Here is a 22,103-nt window from a genome sequence, read left to right as displayed (position 1 = left end):
GAGCGGAACAAGCAGAACCAGGAATACATTGTATATGATAACAACAAAAATGTGCGATGATCAATATAAAAGGATTGGTTCTTCTCAGTGGTTTAGTGATCCAAAGCAATCCCAGTAGACTTTGGACAGAAAATGTCAGCTGTATCCAGAAAAAGAATTAGAGAGACTGAATGTAAATCAACACATGCTATGTTCACTTTTTTCTGTTTTTTTTTTCTTAATCTCTCCCATTTTTTCCCTTTTGTTCCGATTTTTCTCTCTCAACATAATTCATAGAAAAATGTGTGTTAAAAATAAACTAAAAAAAGAAAAGAAAATATAAGAATAATTGGACTACTTGAAGACTGTGACCAAAAAAAAAAAAAAAGAATTTTGACCTAATATTTCAAGAAATAATCAAAAAAAAAAAAATGTCCTGGAGAACAGGAAGGGAAAGTAGAAATAGAAAAAATCCACCACTCATCACTTCAAGGAAATCCTTTGTGGAAAATACATAGGAATATTATTGCCAAATTTTGAAAACCCCAGATCAAAGAGAAAATTTTGCAAAAAAAAAAAAAGGAAAAAAAAAAAAACAATTCAAATATGCTGGAGCTATAATTAGAATTGTACAGGACTCATCAGCAGCCACAATAAAATATTGCAGGTCCTGGAATCATATCTACTGGCAATCGTAAGAACTAGGCCTGTGGCCAAAAATATCACATCCAACAAAATTATCCATAATACTGAATGGAAAAAAGTGGGCATTCGACGAACTTGCAGATTTTCAGGACTTTCAACTAAATCCAAATTCAATAGAAAATTTAACATATAAGAGTCAATAACCAAGATTAATTTCAAGGAACTTAACATGGACAAATTGTTTATGTTTTTTACATGGAAATACATACCATATGTTTAAGATTGATATCAGTAATTGGGTAGCTCAGAAGAAAGATTTATACAAATGAGGTACAGAGGAAGAATAGACACAGAAGCATGAGAGGGGTGGGGGTGGGGGGACTCGTAGATCTAAAAACCTACCCACATTGGGAATGGATTAAATAGGCAATACCTTATATGTACCATGAAGGGTACAGCACTCTCCAAAATCTATAAAGAAATAAGAGGGAAGGGATGGGTGGATAGGGAAGCAAAGAATGAGGAGAGAAGAGAAGGGGAGGATCCATGGGTGGGGAAAAGATTAAGTAATAACAAGGCAAGTTAAGGAGCAGAATTAAAGTTGAATAGTTAGCAGGAATTGGAAAGAACACTTTAACAAAGACCAGTAGTGAATATATATGTATGTGAGTCTGTGGATGGGTGTAAATGTATATGTGTGTGTGTATATATATCCGTATTAAATGTATTCACTGTAACCTGCTTGGCAGGGATGGGGGGAATGAAAGGGGAAAAAAGAATAAAGTAAAAAAGAAAAGTACACAGCAGAGAACAAAAAACAACCTATGTATACTCGTGAATATAATTTCTTCTACTGTTATATATCTTTTCTTGAACTGGAAATTTATCGTAATATATTTTGAATCCTCCCTGATGATCTGCTGGGTACATGACACTGTTCTGTTTTGTATTGTTTTTGTTTAATTTTCCTTTTCTGTTTCTTTTTTTTTCTATTTTTTTAAATAAAGAGAAAATTTAAAAAAAGAACTGAGAAGGATGAAGATTGAGAAAGGGCCGTCAATTTAGTCATTAAGAGATCACCGGCTGTGCGACCCTGGCCAAGTCTCTGTGTCTGTCTCTGTCTGTCTCTCTTTGTGTCTCCCTCTCTCTCTCTGCCCTGTTGGAGGCAGTAGATGGGGATCCAGTGGAAGGAAGAAGTTGCAGATTAGAAGGTGAGAGGTGGATGTTTGAGTGAGTAATCTGCTGGAGACGAGGAGATTGGACTAAGACTGGAGATAGGGGTTGGATAGGTGGCCTTTCCTATTCTAATATTCTATGATTATTAAGCTCTTCTGAGTTCCTCTGAGTCTTTGAGAGGCAACTAATAGGACTACAATTAAAACAATTAATCCCTTACTGTTTTTCTGTGATGGATGTGGAAGAGGGAGCTGGTCCAGGCCCCTGTGATAACCCTGGCAATGTGGGAGATTTTGGCACCTGCTGAGTGGGGCTTTTCCTGTTCTCTGGGGAAGCCTGTAAAAAAAAATTGGGTTGTACCTAGAGAGGGTAACAGATTGGGTCCTGCCAGGCCTTCTTTGCGGGGCAGCTAAGGGTTGAGTTTTCTCTTCATACTGGGTTGTTTGCATTTTCTAGTCCCAGAGGTAGCCCATCTTACAGCCTAATTATAATTGAGCAAGCGTGGATTTCTCCTTGGCTGACTTAGATACTACTGCGATGGCTGATTCCTTTTAGGACTTGTGTCCAAAGTAGACAGTGTGTGTCCCTACTCGCTTCCCGGCACTACCTTCAAGTTATTTCCCAAAAGCATTGGTTTGGTTCCTTTCTTCTGCTTCTCACCCTCCCCATACAGGAAACCCCAAACTTCCATTCTTTCCTCCAGGAAGGGAGGCTCTTTGTAGTCTGTGGCTCTCTGCCTGACCTCAGTCAGATCACCCCAAGGCTCTGAGCCTCCCTCCCCCTTCCCTGTGTGTGTGTGTCTCTCTCTCCCCCCCTCCCCTTTCTCTTTCCCTCCCTTCCTCCCTCTTCGAATCTATCTCTGCATCTCTGAGTCTGTCTCTGTCCCTGTTTCCTTCTCCCCCTCCTTCTTCCTCTCTATCTCGGTGCTCTGTGTCTGTCTCTCTCCGTGTGTCTTGGTCTCTGTCTTTGTCTCTCCTTTTCTCTGTGTCTATCTGTTTCTGTCTCCCTTTTTCTCTCTTTCTCCCTCTGTCTTCAACTCCCTTTCTCCTCTCTCTCTCTCTCTCTCTCTCTCTCTCTCTCTCTCTCTCTCTCTCTCTTTCCCTCTCCCCTTTCTTCTCTTTCTCTGTTTCTTCCTTCCTTCCTTCCTTCCTTCCTTCCTTCCTTCCTTCCTTCCTTCCTTCCTTCCTTCCTTCCTTCCTTCCTTCCTTCCTTTCTTTCTTTTTCTCCCCATTTCTTTCTCTCTCCCTTTCTCCTCCTTCCCTTGTGATCTCCGGTTGATAATCCACAAAACAAGCACATCATGAGTTTAACAAAACAGAGATCTTTCCCTGGGCCAGAATCCTAAACCACAGGAGGCTGGGAGAGTTTAGAATAGAGTAGAAATTTGGGGCTGGAAGGGACTTTAGAAACCATCAAGTCCATCTAAGGTTCTTCCTTAGACACCTACCTGGAAGGGGAAGGGGGCATTCATTAGGGAGGGAGGAACTCCACCAGACAAGAAGATCGGAGCGATTCTTTTTCTTCTCTGAAACAGCTTCAGCAGCTGTAGGGAGCCGCCAATTTGGTGGGTGACCTGATGGGGCTTTCCTTGTGGCAGAACCACCTGGAGGGGATGAAGGTGGCAAGGATGATGGAGACCCCATCGTAAGAGAAGGCAGAGTTAGAGCCCATGGTGAGAAAGGAATCATAGATTGAAAGCTTAAAGATTAAGCCCAATCCATTATTTTCTGCCACCTGGCCCCTTCCTGCTTTTCTGGTCTTCTTACATCTTACTCTGGGATCCATTGGCTCCATCACATAAGATGCTCCATTTTCACTGGCCGTGTCCCATGCTTGGAAAGCTCTGCCAGAAACATTTCTGCCATGAACATCTCTGCCATGGGTGAGCCTCTTTGGCTTCTTTCAAGTCCAATTTTCTGCAGAAAGACTTTCCCAGTCCTTAATTTCAGTGCTTTACCTCTGAGGCCATTATTGGTTTGCCTGTTGTCTCCTGCATTAGATTGTAAACTCCTTGAAGACAGATGGGTTTTTTTATTTTTAAAACTTTCTTTGTATTCCCATTGCTTTGCATGGTGTCTGGCACACATGAAGTGCTCAATATTAACATCATTATTAGTTAGCTGATGAAGAATAGTGAATTTTAATGCTTAATGCTCAGAGGAGCACCTGAATTCAGATCTTCCTGATTTCAGCCTAGCACGCTATGACTATAACATGCTGCTTCATCAGAACTTACAGGGAAACTAATTTTGACTCCATGGGAGGAGAAAGCTTCCTCATAGAACAGGTCATGTCTGGAGAGATGGAAGCTTTTTACTCTAAAGAGTTTCAAGAGGAGGTTAGGTTGCTACTGGTATGGGATATAGTGATATTTCTGTTTAGGTATTTGTCAGCCTACATGAGCTCTGGACTTCTCTCCTACTCTGATATTTTAGGATTCTAAATTGTTCCAAATTCCTCTGGACCTTTTGAGAGGCAACTAGCAAGAATATAGTTTGAAAATTATTTATGTGATTAAGAAAAATCCATTTGAGGAGGGGGTATGCTAAGGCAGGAAGAAATATTTGGAACACAAAGTTTTACAAAAATGAATGTTGAAAACTATCTTTGCATGTGTTTGGAAAAATAAAATACTCTTAAAAAATTCCTTGGATCCCTTGGTGGAAGAGACCTTGAAGAAATCCTCTAATCTTTAAGACTAACTCCAGCTTTCCTGATAGATGACAACCTCTCTTGAATTGAAAGATGTAAATAAAGAAATTTCATGACCATCTCTTGTTAACTGATCTAGTAGCTAAGACCTTCTATTTTTCTTAAATTCTCCCCACCTTAACCTCTCTTGAATTGAAAGATCTAGATAAAGAAATTTCACAACCATCCCTTGTTAACTGATCTAATAGCTAAGACACTATGTTTTTCCCAAATTCTCACCCGCTTAACTTCTCTTGAGTTGAAAAACCTAAAGAAATTTCAAGATCATCTCTTGTTAACTGATCTAATAACTAAACTATATTTTCCCCAAATTCTCACCCGTCTCTTGTTAACTGATCTAATAGCTAAGACACTATATTTTTCCCCAAATTCTCACCCCCTTAACCTCTCTTGAATTGAAAGATCTAGATAAAGAAATTTCACATAATCTCTTGTTAACTGATCTAATAGCTAAGACCCTGTGTTTTCCCTAAATTCTTCCCTCCCTTTATTATGAACTATCTTATTCTATTTTCATGGAAGGGATATCCTTTGTAGATGTGGTACCAGTGACTAAATCAGAGACCTGCCTTCTCCTCTTGAGACTGAGACTGGCTGGGAGAAGATTGGTTTCTTCCTTTACCTTAATGGTCCATCAGCCTGACTGGCTCTTCCTAGAACACAATTCTGAGAGGTGTGAGGGATTAGACTACATAGGCTCCTCCTTTCCCCACATCTGTCTGTCTCCTTTAGCTCTTTTGGTTACTTGGGACTTATTTCCCAATTTTTCATTGTGTTTTTTCTCTGATTAAACAATCGGCCTACTATGCTGTATTTTTTTACACTTAGTCGGGTACATGGGGTCTATTAGTTGAATGAATTCAGGACTGTTATTTGTTGAATGATGTCTTGCTAGCAATTTGCTGCCCTTGCTCAGCTGGAGTCAGGACATCACGGAGCGCTGGGCAGTCTGGCAAACAGCAGCATGATGTTATGGTTCTTGGAAGTGTAGACTGGTTATTGAGTGGATAGGGAAGGCTTGGACAGGGTTCAAAGGGGGGAAAAAGCCCCTGAAGAAAGGTCTGGGAAAAATAGGCCTTCTGAGGAGAAGCTACAGTCTGGGCTTGTTTAGCCAATAGACAAATGAGGAAGGAGACTTAATTACAGCTTTTAAGTCTGTGAAAGAATATTGTGCCAGTGAAAGGGAACAGCTGTTCTAAGTTTTCTCTTCATGCAGGACAGGATGAAATCATCGGTAATTACAGCAAGAGGTCCCCCGGCTAGATGTCAGGAAGGACCTTCTGAAGAGAAAGCTTCGGAAACACTGGAAGTCAGGGAATCTCCCTTGGAGAGTTTAAAGAAAAGGTGGAAAGTCTTGTTACTGTTTGATTTGAATCCAGATCAGGAGAAGGAGGAAACTGAGAAGCCTCTTTAGTTCCCTCCAAGCTTAAGCATTTGAAGGACAAGGAATTAAGTTGTAAAAAGCATTGTCTCTAGAATTGTGTAAGCCCCCCCAACCCTCCTTATTCCAGCCACGAAATTGCTAAGAAAGCCTTGTAACTCAAGCGTGCCACTAGGGGGCACATAGCCCACATGCTGCGTCCGGTTGAAGGACTTGACAAAACTGTAGAATTGTAGTTTGAGGTAAGTTTTTTCCTAGAGGCGCAGGCTCTGCTGCCAGGTGTGAGCTTTAAGGGCTTGACAGGTGATGCTTCAAGCTTCCTCCTTCCTCTTCCTCTTTTCCCTCTCCAACAAATGCCTCTGTATTGTACAGTTTTCATATGGAGGGGGATGGAGATCAGCATTATTATTATATTTTTCTTGAGTATATAGTCCTCTGGTTTAAAAGTTACTAAGCCTGGGCAGGCAGAAGGTGTAGTTCTAGCGTGAGAAGTTCACCTGGAACTTAATAGCCAGAGGGGAGGCTCTCTGTTGGGGAGGGGATAAAGGTCATTGGGAAGTAAGTTTGGGGTTTGGAGGGGAAGGATAGAAGAAGCCTGATTCAGAATTGGGGGAAGGAGAAGTCTGGATCATCTTGATCATAGGATTTGGAAACAGACCTTGTAGATCGCCTTGGCCAACCCCTTGTTGTGAGGAAATTGAGGCTAGATAGCACAGTGGAGAGAGTGCTGCTCATCTTCCTGAGTTCAAATCTGGTCTCAGTTAATTCCTATCGGTGTGACTCTGTTTGCCTCAGTTTCCTTATCTATAAAATGAACTGGAGAAGGAAATGGCCAACCATCCAGGACCTTTGCCAAGAAAACCCCAAATGACAACACAAAGAACCAGATATGGCTGAAAACAACCGGACAATACAAGAGAAGCCAGTGCTCTGGGCTTGTAAGTCATAGAGTTGAGGCTTAAACCCAGATCGTTTGCCTTCAAACCCACAACTTTCTATAGCTACCATATTTCTTACCTGTTAAGAAACTATTGAAAAATTTTGCAGTTTTTATCTGTAGGGGTTAATGTTTGGAGGTTTGCATAGGAGCCAAAGGCACAAAGGAAACAAAGAATGCAAATCCTTAAATTCCATCTAGAACAGATCAGTGTGGTTAGGACTTGTATAAGAGCAAGACTATAGTAATGGCAAAGGCCTTTGGGGAAGGAGTCAGAAGCAGGACTAGGATCATGGCAAAGGCCTTTGGGGAAGGAGTCAGAAGCAGGATTAGGATCATGGCAAAGGCCTTTGGATAAGAAGTCAGAAGCAGGACTAGGATCATGGCAAAGACCTTTGGGGAAGGAGTCAGAAGCAGGACTAGGATCATGGCAAAGGCCTTTGGGGAAGGAGTCAGAAGCAGGAATAGGATCATGGCAAAGGCCTTTGGGGAAGGAGTCAGAAGCAGGACTAGGATCATGGCAAAGAACTTTGGGGAAGGAGTCAGAAGCAGGATTAGGATCATGGCAAAGGCCTTTGGATAAGAAGTCAGAAGCAGGACTAGGATCATGGCAAAGGCCTTTGAGGAAGGAGTCAGAAGCAGGACTAGGATAACGGCAAAGGCCTTTGGGGAAGGAGTCAGAAGCAGGACTAGGATAATGGCAAAGGCTTTTGGATAAGGAGTCAGAAGCAGGACTAGAGTAATGGCAAAGACCTTAGGGAAAGGAGTCAGAAGCAAGACTAGGATCATGGCAAAGGCTTTTGGATAAGGAGTCAGAAGCAGGACTAGGGTAATGGCAAAGGCCTTTGGGGAAGGAGTCAGAAGATGGAAATTCTGGCTCTGGCTATAAACTACCCACTACCTTTAGGGACAAGTCAGTGTTTTATTCCTTTGGGCTACAGTTCTCTCCTGAAAAATGAAGAGATTGGATTAGATCATCTTATTTGATTAGGAGTTCTCTTAGTAAAAATAATATCAAATATTTATACAATGGCTTAAGGTTTGCAGAGGGACTTCATAAATATTTTCTCATTTGGGAAATAGGTAAGAGAGATGAAAAAACTGAAGTGTCAGGGGTTGTGATTTACCCAGGTGATTTATACAGCTACTAAGATATCTGAGGCTGGATTCAAACTCAGGGAAGGTATCTTTAGAGCAGAGATGGCCCTTAGACCATGAAAAAAAGGACAAGAATTATCTCTTTCACCATTTTCTTCTCATTTTTTCCTACCAAGAAAAAATAATCCTCAGGGGCATTTAGATGGCACAGTGAATAGGCACTGAATTCAGGAGGATATGAGTTCAAATGTAGCCTCAGACATTTAACACTGTGATTTGGGGCAAGTCTTAACTCCAAATGCCTCAAGAACAATAAAAAATTCCCAAACTAGGTCTGTTCTAGGTTCAGAGGGCTTATTTTGAGGACTTTATGGCATAAGGTTCTAAGGGATTGGTGTTTAATGATCTTATATTTTCTTTGAAGCTTGAAGTTGGGACACGAATTCAGGGATCCCAGCGTTGAAGTTTGTAATGTCTTACTATTTTTCCTGTTAGAGTTTATAACATTCCTCTTTTCCTCTACCCTTTCTAAACATCCTATATAGCATAAGTATCCTATTTGCTGCTAGCTGGCCTGCAAAACTCCTAAGTGTAGCCTGAACTAAATTAAAATATAACTAGTAGATGTTTAACAAAATAAATAAAAATACAATACATCATAGATAGTGTTATTTTGTGGTTTTTTGAGTTAATATGTGGCTATAGGAATTTATTCCTATATGAGTTTAACATCACTACTGCACGGCAAGCCATATGTGTATAGACATATATATGTTTGTATGTATATATAGGTATATGAATAATGTACTTAAATATGTATATGTACACATATGTTTGTGTTTACACACACACACAGTTGTGGTTGTTGTTCAGCTGTTTCAATCTAGTTAAAATCTTGGTGACTCTTTGAGGTTTTCTTGCTGAGATCAGTCTGGGAGGGCTAGTGGGATGAGTTAAGCCCACATCTTAGTCTGGAAAATCCCATTTCCTTCTCTAGCTCATTTTTACAAATGAGGAAACCGAGACAAACATGATGAAGGCAAACAGTTTCACACACCAAATAACTGTCTGAGGCCAGATTTGAACTCAAGAAGATGATTCTTTCTGACTCCAGACCTAGCACTCTATTCTTGTGCCATCTACCTGTCCTATATACATATATACATTATATGTATGTATATATATATATATATATATATATTTGTGTGTGTGTGCATATTATATAATATATGCAGTTTCTTCTCTTAAATTACACCCATCTGTGACTTAATAGGTAGGCCCTGGAGGTCTTTGTGTCACATTCATATATGTATTTTTAAAAATCTAAAATGAATTTTAAAGTTTCAGCTCTCATTGATGTTATAGCACTAGGAAGAACATCAGTGCGCTAAAGCTTCCATTCATATTTTTATAGGGAACATATTTTATGCTAGGCAGTATCATCTAAGAAAGAATTTTCTGTACTTTGAGTCAGGAAATCAATAATCTCTCCAGAGTTCCATTATTAACTCAATCTCTTTCCTGGAACAAGCCATTTTAGCTATTCAGTGTGTCTATTTTCTCTTTTGTAAAATGGAGAGAATGTTCACCTGCCTTTAACCAGGGCTTCTTAAACTTTTTCCACTTGCCCCATTTTTGCCCAAGAAATTTTTATGTGACCCCAGGTATAAAGGTATATAAAATAGGTATACATATCAGACATTTACAGATAATAATTTATAATTTTGTGGACCCCCCCCCCACATTCAGTTATAAGACACCAGATGGGCCGTGACCCACAGTTTAAGAAGCTGGGCCTTTACTCACCTCATCATGAGGTTGTTGTAAAATTCAAATAAGTGAGAATTTTTGTCTGAGTGCTTTGAAAAATATAAGGCATCATATAAGCCTAAGGTTACATATTTATAACCACAGGATTTAAAGCTAGAGGAAATGTTAACTGTCAGCTAGTCCAATCCCCTTTGATATCCTTTGTGGGGAATATCATTTGGAGGAGAAGAGAAAGGCAGAGGGGAAGTGACTTGCTAAGAATCACACAGGAAGGAAGCCTAGAACAAAGTATCCAAAGGTAAAGGAAGAAAGCATTTTTCTTCTAATCTATGAAGTGATGGTACAAGATGTCCCAAAAGTCGTAGTGCAGTTTGAAGCTGTAGTTTAGAAGGAAATCCCACTCCTACCATCTCATTTGAATCCCAAGACAATTCTAAGAAATGGGAATGCAGGTAGTATTGATTTTTCATTAGGAAACCCCTTTTCATGAGGCTTAAAAATCGCTGACTTGCCCCAGACTCCAGAGCTGATCAGGAACAGAGCTGGTTTGAACCCAGGTATTCAGAGTCCCAAGAACCATCCTTTTCCTCCTAGACTTTGTAAGTATAGACGCATAATAGGTGCCTTCTAGCCTCTAGGGACTGCCAGAGCCTTTAACCTCAGTCCTAGGCAGGACCCCAGGACTTCTGACCCCCCCACCATAACTTGCAGCATTTATTCTGATTGTCAGTAAGCTTTGCTCCCTGAGTATGGTGGTCTAGGAGGGCGACTTGACTGTGTCCTTACAGACCATTCCATGTGCAGGACAGAAAAGGAAGAGAGAGGGAAGACGGAAGGGAGGGGAATGGCAGCTCTTTCCTCCGCATTGTGATGCTGAGACCGGACCACCACTGGCAGCCCTGACTGAGCGTTTGTTTTGATTTTCAGGAAGATGAGAGACTGTCCAGGCTCTGAGTCCAGCCCCGGGAGGGCCTGCACCGACTGAAGCCATCCCCGAGACCCGGCGGCAGCAGAGTAAGTACAGAGGCCAGTCTGGGCGGGCTCATGGGCCGAGGTGGGGGCATTTCCGCCCACATCTCATCCCGGAAAATCCCAACTACAGAAACAAGTCAAAGCAAGGCAGCCTGATCCTCCCAAGCCACTTCAGAGCCCAGAGGCAGCCTTATTTCCTCTGCTGATCTCTGTAGCCAGCTTCCTCCTGCAACTCAGGATTCTCCCAAGTGCTATTATCTTAAAAAACAAAGATAACAACAGGGAGACAGAGTGGAGGGGCAGAGAACAAGCCAGCCCAGTGTCTTCTCCCTTCTCTGCTCAGGGCTATGGGAGCGGGTTCCCAGGAACGGCTCGCTGCCTCTGTTTGACTGGAGGGAGGTACGAGGGGGGAGGGGGGGGGAGCGTGCGGAAAACTGAGCCCAGAAAAAGGCGGTTATTTCATGGATGCCTCCAGAATCCAGACAGAGGGTGTGAGAGTGACAGTCAGAGAGTAGTTGTGTGTGTGTGTATGTGAGAGAGAAAGAGAGACAGAGACAGAGAGAGACAGAGAGAGAGAGAGAGACAGAAAGACAGAGTGAGAGACAGAGAGAGAGAGAGAGAGAGAGAGAGAGAGAAAATAAAGTGTGTGTGTTTGTATTGTGAGAGAGACAGAACAGTGTGTGTGAGTGAAAAAGACACTGAGAATAGAATATATGTGTGTGTGTATGTGTTTGTGTGTGTGCATGGAAAAGCACAGAGTGTAAGAGTGAGGCAGACAGAAATGTGTGTGACAACAGTATATTTGTGTGTGTATGTGTGTGTGTACAAGTGAGAGAACAGAGTGTGTGAGAAAGAATAGAATATATGTGTATGTGTGCATGAAACAGAACAGTGTGTGTGTGTGTGTGTAAGAGTGAGACAGAACAGAGTGTGAGAGTGAGACAGTCAGAGAACTCTGTGTGTGTGTGTGTGTGTGTGTGTGTGTGTGTGTGTGTGTGTGTGTAAGAGCGAGAGGGAGAGGGCAAAGCGAGCCAGAGGGAGAACAGGGTCTCCATGACAACTGGCCTGGCCAGCTCGTCGTGCTTGTGCTCACTGGAGCTGGAAGGAGCTCTGGAAGGGTCAGAGGAAGGAGCTGTGGGAAGCACACAGCAGGTATCGGAGCTCAGCGAGCGGATTGGGGGGCCCGGGCTCCCCGGCCTGAGCGTGGCGTGAGCGCACCCCGCTGAGGATGGAGTGGGCAGGAAAGCCCCGGGAGTTTCAGGTAAAGAACAGCCCGACTTGGGCCCGCTTGTTTTCGCTCGTCCTGGTTCTCGTGTTTACGGCTCTGGCGGCGGCCGCCGCACTCGCTGCTCGGGCTCCGGGGCTCTGGGGAATGATGTCATGCTCCAACAGTTGGATTCTATTAGGTGAGCGGTGGGGAGAGAGCCAGCTCTCGGGCCGGACGAGGCTCCCTCTCTTGTGGATCGGGGGTGTCTGAGCACGTATCATCCCTTCATTTCAGCGCTACAGTTTCTACGGGCGGATTACTTACATTTAACAAAAAATCCTCCCCCTTCCCTTAGCTTTTGCACTAGGATTCTTTTAAAAATCCCTGAGCCCGGGACATGAGGGCGACATTCAAGTTTCTTCCGCTGCTCCTCCCGGCCTGTACTTTTGTAAGGAAAGCCAAGGAAGCTGGGAGGGATGCCGGCTCTGGAATCCAGGTGTCCGGGGAGCGTTCCTTGGGATGGGGAGAGCTGTGGAGCTGGGAAGCCTTCCCCCTTCCAGTAACGCCCTGTGGATCAGGATCTCCTCCAGAGAGCTTAATACCAGAGCTTTTTCTAGGGTTAAGGAGGCTCTCTTCCAGTCCCGGGGCAATCTGAGGGGGAGCTGGAGGTCGTGACTCTCCAGCGGACCATGTTTGAGGGGCTTGACCCTAACCATCTACCTTTGCAGACAGGGAATGTCTCCGCTGGCCCAAAGCAGAGAACTTGGGCTTCCCTTTCCCCTTCTGCTCTGTGTTTTGCAAAAATTTGTTCCAATCTCAGAAGAAAGGTGGTGGGCCTTCTGAGACATACTTTGGGACGTTGCTCAGCACTCAGGGCTGTGGAGATGTCCCAAGGTCCTGGGGGACATCCAAGACTGTTAGGGATAGAAAAGTGTTCTCGGAAGGAAGGCGGCCTCCCGCCTCCAGCCTTCAGGAACCCCACTACCTGGGTGACTCATTAATCACCTCCGCCTCTGCCCTTGAAATGACTTAAATTTTCTCCCAGCTAAGCACAGAGCCTTGTCGGGGCCATTGCTTTCTTCCGAGGGCCTCCGTAGAAGCCCCCCAGCTTTTTTTTTTTCCCTTCCCTTCTTGAACTTTCTGAACAGAATGTCTTTTGTACTCTGGCAAACAATGAGAGAGTCCTGATTGGCTCGGAGGATGCCTGCCAATGTAAGCCAGTGACCATGCTGTGGATTTCTGCTCATTCCTCTGTAATTCTTGAATCTGTGTTTATGTGGGCATTTGTGTTTGTGAGTCCGGATCCGCCGATGGGCTCCGAGAACTAGGGTCCCGGGTCAGAAGGTCACTTCTATACTTATTCCTTCATTCAAGGCATTCTCAGGGGCCCTGCCTCTCCTTAAATGTAATTTCTACTTTCTGCAAAAGTGAGTGTGGAGTGTGCCGTTGGTCAAGAGGAGACGAGGTAGAGGGGAAAGAATATGGCATTGGGAAGAATCCTCTCTGAATTTATGGAGGAACTAATTTTTGCCTCCCTTTTTAGAGAAATGTGGACTGAGTGCCTCTCAACCCTTTTAATCACGTTCTTGATTCTGTCAGCTCTATATTTATCCAAAAAAAAAAAAAAAAAAAGCTATAGAAGGGGCCATTGTATGGTTAATGCCCACTGATTTATCCTTTCCCTGCCAGTTTCCCCATTTTTAAAAGTGGTGTCATATTCTTCTGCCTTCCCCCTTTTCCTTCTTGTGAACGTGTCATTGGATTTGTAATCTAACTGATGCGTCTGATCCCTTCATTGGTACAGATTACAACCTCTCCATGCTTCCTCATTTCCCTTGTCCACCTTATAGTAGAGGTTTTCCTCTTAACTTCTAATACTGGAGGCCTCTTTTAACTAACAGGTATCAGTGCCACTCTTAGGAAAGCCTTCTCTTAAAAAGATAAATGTATTGAGATGTAAAGAGAACTGACAAGTTGTTGTTTCTTCTTCCTGGCTTAGTATAGTCATAGAAATGAAATCAAATAAATGTGCAAATGTTCTTTAAAAGAATTGCACATGTTTAACTTATATTGGATTATTTGCTATCTAGGGGAGGGGGGATAAGGGGAAGGAAGGAAGAAAAATTTGGAACACAAGATTTTGCAAGGGAGAATGTTGAAAACTATCTTTGCATGTGTTTTGAAAATAAAAAGCTATTATTAAGAAGAAAAAAAAAAAGAAATGACATTGTAGTATCACAGAATTTCCTTTGGAAAGGCCCTTCGATGGTTTCAAATCCAGCCCTCAACCAAAACATGAACTGTTTTAACACCATCCCCAAGTGGTCTTTGAACCTCCACTTACACACATCCAGCTATGGGGGGCCTCTAACCCCTGGAGGTTCCCCATTTTAATTTTGAGTAGGAAGTTTGTGATATGGAAGAGAGTATCTCAGAGAAAGCATTTGACTTCTCTAAAGGGATGGAGGATCAGCCAGCAAGCCAGACTGTGTTAGTGAGAAAGCTAGCAGGGAGAAAAGTCCCTGGCTTCCTACGTTGGTTCCTTGGGATATAGTTATGATTGTTTAGCTGGCTGAGTGTTGCTGAGGGGCCCGCTCGTGGAGGGACAGCCTGAAGAATGAAGTGGGATTGAGGTTCTGCTTCAGTGAGTGTTCCCCTTTTAGGGAAAAAGTTCTTTGGGAGTTAAATAGGAGAGAGAGAGAGAGAGAGAGAGAGAGAGAGAGAGAGAATGAATATGAATATCAATGAAGTGGAACATGTTAAAGTGAGACCACGAGGCCATAGGACCTCCCTGCCAGGGAGAAGAATCACAGGTCTGCTTGCTGAGGTTGAGGGAGATCAGGCTCAGTGGGTGGAACAGTAAAAGGGATTATGAATTTTTCTTCCACCCTGCTAGCCCTTTTTCATTTTGTGGACCAGGAGAACAACCAGTCAACTTTGGCTGGAGGTGGTGTCTGGGAAGCTCAGTCCCTGAGCTGTGGGGTTCTTGGTCCTGTGCCAGTCCCTCCTTCCATGAATCAGGCTGTTTACTCCCAACTGGGTTTATTCCCCTCTGGGCTGGCAGCTTCAGAAGTAAGGTATAATAAAAAACATATATATGTATACTGTTAGAGGCCTTGGATTCAAATGCCGCCTCTGATTCTTACTCCCTTTGTCCCCAAGCAAATTACTTAATCTCTCTGGTTAGGGTTTAGTTATCTTTATCTGCAAGAAAAGGGACTCGAAGGCCCCTTCCAGTACAGATTTATGATCCGATGACCATCTCTGCTCCCCCAGAGGTGAGTCACAGTTTGGATCCCTCTGAGTTCCTTAGCAGACTAATAAAGTAACATTCTTGTTTCTTCTTTGTAACTTTTTGAGACAGTCCTTCTCAAAATGTGACTCTCCAGAGAGGGATCCCCAACACCCTTTTTTGGAGGAGGGGGCTTTAGGGTCAAAATTATTTTCATCATAATACCAACATGGTAAATATTGCTAGTTATAACCCATGTAATCAAAAGTTCTTTGGGGGAAGTCTTCAAAAATGTTTGAGACTGTAAAGGGGTCTGGAGACTAAAAAATTTTGAGAAAAGCTGCCCTAAGGATGTAAGTTACCAAGAAGATCCTGACCTGACCTACATTGGTCAGGATACACTGTGTAGCCAGTGTGAGACTTGCCTATTGGCTATGGGATGATAATTGGGTTCTTTGAGTTCAGGGACCATGGGAAGAAGCGGGGAGGGATTGAGAAATGCATTGAGGTGGGGGGTAGTGGGAACTGATGAGAAAAATGACCATCTGGCAAAATTTGAAAGAATTGTTGTTGACTTTTTTTTTTTTAGCCTGTGGGCAAGTTTGCATTATTGTGTGTGCTTTGTGGTATGGCGCTGGGGAGACTTTCGTGGATTTGTTTCAAGATGGTATGCTCTGAAAGTCACTGGTGCCGGGAAGCTGGAGGGCCTGCACTTACCTTAAATTTTACTTCTCATGTATATTATGTGTTTGGGGAAAAGAGGAGGGTGTTAAGAGAATGTCTTTCTCTTTCTCTTTCCCTCCATCTCCATCCCCCTCCCCCCCCCCCGCCCCGCCCCCAGCCTTCCACTGCTTTCCTTGATTCTGCTACACTGTATCTTTTTCTTTGCTTTTCTTTTATGTATTTATTTCTTTGCTTTTTGTTTTTTTATTTTTCAACATTGACCCTTACAAAACCTTGTAAGGATTTGTTTCAGATTCCCTCCCCCTTCCTCCCACCCTCTACCCTAGATGTCAAGTAATCCAATATGTTAAATGTGTATATATATATATATATATATATATATATATATACACATACATATATATATACAATTACATTGTATCTTTTGAAAATACATTACAAAGCATTATTTCAGATCATGATGCAATAAAAGGCCAAAATAGATCAAAAATTAATTGGAAACTGAATAATCTAATCCCAAAGAAAATACATGACACAAGTAGAAGTGGATCGTACATTTCTCTGTCGATCTCTTGCTAACCAGAGTAGATTTCTCCCCGAGGTCTGCCCCACAAGTGCCTCAGATCCTTGAATCCAAGGCACTGGACGAGAATCAGCAGGACGCAACGTTTTTTCTCTACTTCTCAGCCCTTTGTTCCTCCCACTTCACCACAATGACCGGGCCAGCCCCCCACTCCATGTATACATACTTTGTCTGTGCCCACACTGACAGGAGAGAGATTGACAGAAAGTAAAACAAAAGGAGAAATTTAAAAGGTGAACTTGGCGCTTGGTCCGGCGGGAACAAGGAAAGTAAGAATTAATTTAGTCATGATCAGCAAAAGGAAGATGGTTTTTTGTTTTTGTTTTTTGCCTTTCTCATCTCCAGCAGATTGTTCCTCCCCTCACTGCTTTAATCTTCTTTCTTTTATCTACTGATTTCTTCCCTGCTGCCTGCAAACACGCCCAAGTCTCTTCCATCTGAAAACCCAACCACCATGGCCACTAATTATCATCTCCCTTCTTTTCTCAGCCAAAGCCATTGCCTCCACTTCCTCTGCTCACTCCTAACCCTCTGCCATCTGCCTTCTGACCTCATGGCTCTCTCCAAGGTTACCAGTGATCTCTCTTTCCCTCAAAGTGTTCTTTTGAATGAATAACTTAACAAGCATCATCAAATGGGAACGTCCCAAGATATAAAGAGCAGTAAAGAGGGTTATATATAAAATTGAAAACTTTTAGTTAGCCACCGTTTTTTTTTTTCAAGGTGCATATTAAATACAGCACAGTGATAATCAAATGGCCTTGTTTGTGTGTTCCTTTTCTCAACTTCTTTCTGCTCTTTTCTGCGTGTTTCTTCAATGTTGAATTGACACTTTCTTTCTTTTCTCTCCTTATCTATCCGTTCCCGGCAGCCTTTCCCCTGAAGAACTAATAAGTATCATCCAACCAAACACATCAATGCATTAAATGTCATTTTTCCGCCTTTAGTCTGATCAAGTCTTGATAGTTTCCTCTTGGATCAGATTTTTCTTCCTTGGGTCTAACATGTAAATTGTTCCTTAGATTCTCCTTAAACTTGTCTCTGCATCTCATAGTTTTCCCGGGGTTTATGGAAAGCATTGTATTTATTATTTGTTAAAGCACAGTGGTATCCCATTATCTTCATCTGCTGTGATTCATTCAGCCGACTTCCAGCTGACTGGCACTTTGTCTCCAGTTCTTTGTGATGACAAAAAAAGTGCTTCCATAAATATTTCTGTACAATGTGGGTCCCTTCTCTTTGAACCTTTCTTCCTTTAAGACATAGCTCAGGCAGCAGGAAGTCAGTCTTTCCTGAGCCTCCCCCAACGGATAGCTCCTCTCCTCAAGGACTGGTTACTTAACTCCCTTGAATATATTGTCTTTATATTTATTTTATATAGAATTCTCATACATTTATATTTAGATATATATATATATATATATATATATATATATGAGAGTTATATGTGTGTTTTTATACATACACATATATATGTATATACACAGACATGTACATATATGGATATACATATATAACTCATTTCTTGTAGTTGTATTAGAACATAAATTCCCTGAGATTAGAGATCATTCTCATTTGTTACATTTGTATTTTCAGCCTTAGCACACTTCCTGGCACATAGTAGACTCTTAATAAAAATGCTGGTTGATAACAAATACTTGATTGAGTGATAGCAGGTGTTTAATAAATGTTTGTTGCATAATCGATTGATGAGGACTTGAGAGAGAAGATAGCTATTCAAATGGGCTTGGAGTTTCCTGAAATGAATTTTTAAAAATTGTGTCTAGGTAAGGCTTCTGAAACTTTTTCTACTTACAACCCATTTTTTGCCCAAGAAATTTTTACTCAACCCCTGGGTTTATAGGTATATAAAATAGGTGTACAAATTAAACATTGACCAGCAATAAATCATAATTTCACAACCTCCATAGTCAGTTATGAAATCCCATATTGGGGTCACAACCCACAATTTAAGAAGCTTTGGTGTAGAGGACCTTCCAGAAAGGACAGGATCATACAGTAGGAGAGAGGTTGGATTTGAAGCAGTGCATTTGGGCTCAAATCCCAAAAGTACTAATTGTTACTTGGATAAGGTCAAGAAAGTACCTTCAGCTTTGGGGGGGCTTCAGTTTCCCCATATGTAAAATGAAAGGGGGTTGATGTAGAAGGCTCTGAGGTCCCTTCAGTCTCTTTATTCTATACTTTTACGACATTACTTTGCCATTGTCCAGAGGAAGCTGAACATTCTCAAAGGACCGGAGGTTAAAAGCTGACACCAGAGAGAAAACCAGACTTATTGGGTGGCCTTGTAAGACAGAGACATGGGCTGGGAGAGCAGGACTGGATTCCAACTGTCTCATGTGGAATTTGCTCAGCTAGCATCGGGCTCGGAGTCAGGAAAACCTGAATTCATCTCTGACCCGGGTGACCCTAAGCAAGCCTCTTAACCCTGTTTCCCTCAGTTTCCTCATCTGTAAAATGAGTTGGAAAAGGAAATGGCCAACTGCACCAGTATCTTTGCCAAGAAAACCCCAGATGGGGTCACAAAGAATTGGAAATGACTGAACAACAATATCAGAGTGGGCTATAGCAGGAGCTTTCTGACACTCTGGTTGCTCTCCATATCATCTGTTTTCAGATTTTGTCACTTCCTTCTTTATGACATCTCAGTCCCTTGTCTCCCCACTTGTGTGTCCCCCTCCCCCTGGTTCAGACTGTCGACACTTCTGGGGCTCATGGAGCAGTGTCCTCCTAATGCTCTGTCTCATATTGATCCCCAATCTATGGGGATTCCTCTGCTCTGCTGCCAAAGTGAATTTCTAATTTCTAATTTTAAGCGGGGCATTAACTACCCTGTACAACTTGGTCTCATCCTATTTTTCCAGACTTCTTACACTCCTTTTGCTTGGCTGGGGGAATGGAAAATTTCCTGGGAAATATTGATAGGTAATATTTATATAAACGAGTGCTTACTATGTGCCAAGGATTTTGCTAAGTACTTTACAATATCTCATTTGATCCTCACAGAGGTTGGTCTACTTTTTTATCCCCATTTTTACAGATGAGGAAACTGAGGTAAACAGAATTTCAGTTCAGAATTTTCTTGTCTTAGCCAAATAGTGTGTATCTGAGGCTACATTTAAATTCGGATCTTCCCAACTTCAGGCCTCATATTCTCCCTGCTAAGCCACTTAACTATCTCTATATAATCTCTTTAAAGCCTGGAAACTCTCATTACTTGTCTCCCCAAAGTGCTTCTCATAAAGCCTCCAAAGGGTAGGTGCTTATTTTTGGTAAATGATTGAATAGTGCGGTCAGGGGAACCTGAGTTCAAATCCAGCCTCAGATACTTCACTAGCAGTGTGACCCTCCACAAGCCACTTACCCCCAATTACCTCCAAAAAACCAAAACAAATAAATGAATGAACAAAGTCTTTCGGGGTTTGGGCTGTTTTCTTCCCACCTAGAATAGGATTCTTGATGAATCTTCCAGGTGTAAGACCAAGAGACTCCAGTTTTCCCTCTTGAATGCTTCCAGTATTGTTAGAATCCAGATGGACTGTTCATTGCTGGACTGACCCTCCAAAATCACCCATCTTTTCTTCTTCCTGCTGGTATTCCTGCTATATCTACCCTTACCCCTTATTCCTCTACACCCCTGTTCTGTTTTGATTTTCCAGTGACTTGTTACTCTTCTAACATTAATCTGCAGTAAAGTGTTGAGGTTAGTTATTAGTGGCTTTGGGGGAGATGTAACATTTTAGTAGGGGACGCCTAGAAAGCACAAACTTCCAAGTCCCAAAGAGAATCATGGAGGATAGAACTTCAGCCGTTGTGATCCACAGCAATGGAGGTGCTTTTCTGGAGTTGTATCAATATGGATGGCACCTGCTCTGTCAACTCATAAAGCTGGCTTCAGTTCAGATTTCTTCCTAACAAAAATCCCCTTGATTTGGGTAGAAGAAGGGCTGATTCTACCTTCTGGGGCAGGAGCTCCTCAGTCTGTTTCTGGCTGGCTCCAGGTTGACGCCTTGAGGGTAGGTTGTGTCTGAGTATGGGTGCCCTTAGTCACCCAGCCAAGTAATCAAGTATTAATTTAGCACCCCCTCTATGCCAGGAACTGTTAAATATTGGGGATCATAGAAAGGCAGAAGACAACCCCTGCTTTTTAAAAGGCTAAGTCAGGGCTGGGGAACCTTTTTTCTGCCAAGGGTCATTGGGATATTGATAGCATCATTCAGGGACCATACAGAATGATCAGCTTCTAGAACTCAAGCAGTAGGAAGTTATTGTATCTAGCTTTCAGTTTATCATCGCCTGCGGTTGCATTAGCAAATGATTTCTTGGACCTTAAACTCAAATTTAAGGGCTAAATGGTATCTGACTTATAATGTATTATTGATTATGACTTGGGGGTCATAGATCTCATATGATCTAAACTCCTCATTTTAGAGGTGCTTGGACCTGCCAAAGTTAAGTGTACAGTCGGTAGCAGAGTTGGGATTCAAATTCAGATCTTACAAAGCAAAATATACCAGCTGGAAGACCAGCTGGAAGAGGTTTGAAGTTGGGAGGTAGAGGAGAACGTGGATGTGCTAGTACTTGAATAAAAGGAAATGGGGAGGCAGGGATTCCCCTTGCCACACCTGATAAGTCAGCTCAACTATTCTGGGAAATGTTTCCAAAGAATTCACATTCATAGTGACAAGTGAGAGCTTTTTTTTTTTTCAAGGATAAATATTCCTTTGTTGTTGTTCAGTCATGCACGATTCTTCATTTATCCCATTTGGGGTTTTCTTGGCAAAGACGCTGGAGTGGTTTGCCATTTCCTTCTCCGGCTCATTTTACAGATGAGGAAACTGAGGCAAACCTAAGGGTTAAGGGACTTGCCCAGAATCACACAGCTAGTAGGAATCCTCCTGACTCCAGGCCCAGCACTATTTAGCTTCTCGATAAATACTCCTATCCATGTTTAACTTAGTTTCACTCATCTCTCTCTTCCTGTGTTCTCTGTTGACCAAAACCCATCCCATCTCAGGGATTATTGTATACAGGCCCTAGTGTTAAGTTTATAAATTTAAAGCTAAATGGGACCTTAGAGACCCCCCACCTTAAAAAAAAGGAAACTGAGTCACTGAGAAATCAAATGAGTTGTTCAAAGTCCCACAGATAGCAAAGGGGTGAAGTTAGGATTTGAAGTAGGGTTGAGCCGAGGTTGCCTATCCAAATCCAGATCTTTCCCATTTCTTTAATTTGCTTCAAAGTGAGAAGAGGTTCTTTGGATCCTTCAAGATCTCTGACTGTGTTTATAGCTCCAGAATTTGGCCTGGGCCATGCTGTTAGTCTTTGGTAAAGGACTAAATCAGAACACATAAGATACGAGGGGTAAAGCACTTTGGAAACCTTATATAAATGTTAGCTGTTGTCAGCAAGGGCAGCTGGGTGGTACAGTGGGTAGAGCTCTGAGTCTGGAGTCAGGAAAACCTGAGTTCAAATATTGCCTGTGGGACCCTGGGTAAGTCACTTAACCCTGTCTGCCTCAGTTTTCTCCTCTGTAAAATGGTCTGGAGAAGGAAATGGCCAACCCTTGCGCGGGTGTGGTGGGGTGGGGTAGAGATACCTCTGCCAAGAAAACCCCAGAGGGGGGTCAATGAAGAATCACATTAACTTAACTGTGTTACCTTTGAAAGGAGTTTGCATTCATGGTCCTCAGGGGAGGGAGGAGGC

General features: G+C 42.4%; 1 protein-coding gene across 5 annotated transcripts in view; it reads left to right on the top strand.

Annotated features, from left to right (window-relative positions):
• The window catches only part of DENND2B (DENN domain containing 2B), a 200,096-nt gene that overhangs the window by 52,470 nt on the left and 125,523 nt on the right, over window positions 1–22,103 (top strand). For 3 of the 5 annotated variants that reach the window (XM_031941943.1, XM_031941944.1, XM_031941939.1), the window contains exon 1: window positions 11,320–11,931. The gene's annotated coding sequence lies outside the window, so the exon portion shown is untranslated. Of the gene's footprint in view, window positions 1–10,625; window positions 10,713–11,319; window positions 11,932–22,103 lie in introns of those variants that run through there. The other 2 variants (XM_031941941.1, XM_031941942.1) reach the window with 1 other exon arrangement.

The sequence above is a fragment of the Sarcophilus harrisii genome, chromosome 6, assembly GCF_902635505.1.
Source record: "Sarcophilus harrisii chromosome 6, mSarHar1.11, whole genome shotgun sequence".
NCBI classification, from domain to species: Eukaryota; Metazoa; Chordata; class Mammalia; order Dasyuromorphia; family Dasyuridae; genus Sarcophilus; species Sarcophilus harrisii.
Note: the sequence above shows the minus strand (reverse complement) of the source record. Positions and strands in the feature narration are given on the sequence as shown.